Source organism: Euprymna scolopes, chromosome 9 (assembly GCF_053919585.1).
Source record: "Euprymna scolopes isolate OS-2025 chromosome 9, ASM5391958v1, whole genome shotgun sequence".
Lineage (NCBI taxonomy): Eukaryota > Metazoa > Mollusca > Cephalopoda > Sepiida > Sepiolidae > Euprymna > Euprymna scolopes.
Genome location: NC_136490.1, coordinates 226,831 through 229,656, shown reverse-complemented (window position 1 = coordinate 229,656; position 2,826 = coordinate 226,831).

Sequence of the window (2,826 nt, the reverse complement as noted above, 5' to 3'; positions counted from 1 at the left end):
GCCTTGCCAATTTCCTCCAAATGGAGAAACGCGATGGACCACAGTCTGTTAAAGTTAAAAAATGGAAGGTGCCATAATGCGTGATATCCATTCCAATTCTCTGCCAATTCTCGTTAACTTCCAGCTTTCCCTTTTCCCACCTGACTGGCACTGGGTCAATGGACTGACATTCCTCGCATTTCTGTATGACCGTTCTGACAGTTGCTTTTGTCGTGGTTGGACATCTTCTCCTGACAAAGTAGGTAGTGCGTCACACCCCCGGATGTCCACTATCTTTGTGAATAGCCATGATTTGACTCTCATCCAGCTCGTCTGTGTGGACCGCGCCTATCACTGGGTCAAGACCGTTTTTCTTTTTCATTGCCTCAAACCACCGCTGTGGCACTCGTGTCAGTCGGTCAGCAATGTTTTGTGCTGATGGAACCAGCGTCACATCCACTGTCAGCCCGTACTCTTTCACGAGCTCCTTAAGAGTGCTTAATCGCCTCCTAATAAGCATCTCGCTTGCTGCTTTGGTGCGTACTCGCGCCTTTCCAGTTAGCGTGTCCGAGACCCAATGGTATACGCAAACAGAATCTGTCTTTATGTGTAGCACCTTGCTCTGCCACTGGAGAGCCAAATTGATGCCTTTCAATACGGCATCCAGTTCAGCCAAGTTGATATGTTGAGAGTCATCTTCAGGTCGCAGCCAACATGCATCTTCCAGCACAGTTTCACACATCTCCAAGGCTGCCCCAATTGCTAGGGAGCTAGCATCGACCCATACATTCAGCTCTTTGCCGTCCACACACCAATTTTCCTGTGCCGGATCGTTCTGCTGTGCAGATTTTAAGGTTTCGAACATCATACGATGTAGTACGGCGTCCCTTGCTTCATCATCCCAGCCCTTCGTTACCGAACTTACTCTCCTTCTGAGTATTCCGCAAGCCACACGAAGCCAACCGCACACCGGAAAGTGCCCGACAAGTCGACCACACAGGGAAAAGATTGTTCGTCGCGTAACAATACTGGGAGCCTCCGGAATTGCATTTCCTCGCTTCCACCGCAGTTCATTGCGTTCCATCCTGACTGCCAATCCCAGCACCCGTGCACCGTCCTTCAACTGCTCCGGGTTCTTGCACTCCAACCCGAACTGCGCGAGGTGTTCTCTCACACGGGTCGCGGGCACCACGTTTTCATTGACAAAAATGTCATCAATGTAAGCAGATGCTGCGCGGCTTATAACTTCTTCCTGAGATAGTACTTCGCTGACAATTGCTCTCATTATCAAGGGAGCCACATTCAAACCAAACCCCAGACAGGTCAGACAGTATTTTTTCCCATCGATTTCCACAGTCTGGTATGGCCACAGTGTCTCATGGACCCGGACTTGTAGGTATGCTCTTCTGAGGTCCAGTAGAGACACGTTAGCACCTTTTTGTCTCCACTCACGCAGCTTAGCCGCACAAACATCTGCATTGGCCGTAAATGCGTCTACGTAATGATTTAGCTCCCGGTAGTCCATTACCGGGCGCACTTTGGCTTTGTTCTGCTGTATCACAGCCATCAGGGGAATTAGACCTTTGGGGGGTCCCAATTTATCCTCTGGGTATGGCACGAGCCAACCATTATCTATCCAGGTGTGGAGCTCCTGCGTGTATTCTTCACGAATTTCTGCTGGCACTGGGTACTCTGACACTCGATTATGCAGCCTTTCAGGGGGGTGGTCCACAGACCATTTCCACGATGCGGTCCACGTTCGGTTTTGATGGTCAAAGGTAGCAGTGAAATCTGGTTCATCGATAGAAATGGCTGCACATTTAATACTTTTCCTGGCGCCCAGCCGCACTGATCCTGTAGGCTTGACAACGACACCTCCTAGAGCTTTTATGGCGTCGATCCCTAGAAGCAAGTCAAATCCCAGTGGCTTGCCATGCACCACCAACACATCGACTCTGGCAGACACACCTTCATCAGTGGATACAGAGACCGTTCCAACACCGCAGCACGCATGGGACATTCCACCAATTGTGTTGACATTTACGTTTGTTTTTCTCCAAGACCGGCACCGGTCTGCATGTAAAATTGTCCTGGAGCATCCTGTATCAATAAGCGCCAAACATCGCGTCCCGTCAACATGGATGCTTATCACCGGGAGCGTCGTGTTCACATCTTGGTTGGGAAGGAGACTGGCGCTTATGCGTCCTCCCCTTGCTCGTTTCCCGAGCAGTTCCGAGCCCAGTGTCCACTCTCACCGCAACGGTAACACCGTGTTCCATGTTTTCGACAGTCCCTTGCAAGGTGGCCTTTAACATTGCATTTGAAACAGGTCACGTTAACAGGATTATTCTGGGCCCTGTTGTTGGGTGAGCGTATGGCCGCAACCACATCCTGATTTTATTCGCCAGTCGTCGTCAAAATTCTCGCTCTCGACATTAGCTCCCCCATGGTCAGGGCTTTGATGTTCGGCACCTGTTGAAGAGCAATTGAGATGGTGTCAGGGAATCCAGTGACAAAAATTAATTTTGTGAGTCTCTCTGAGCTTTCTCCTGTGAATCCGGCCAATCCAACCAACTGCCTGATCTTGTTGGCGTACACATCCACACGTTCACCAGCCCATCTAACCATAGTTATTTTTCTATATGCTGCAAACGCGTCATCAGTAAATGCCTCCTTTAATCGAGCCTCAATCTGGTCTATTTTCTTTTGATCGTCCTCCTCCATTTCCATGTAGAGGGCCAGCGCATCGCCTTCCAGGTATAAAGGTAGCAGACTCGCTACGTCATCCACCTGCTGAAGTTGTGCGACAAGTCTCACTTTTTTCAGCCACGCTACAACGTCTCCCTC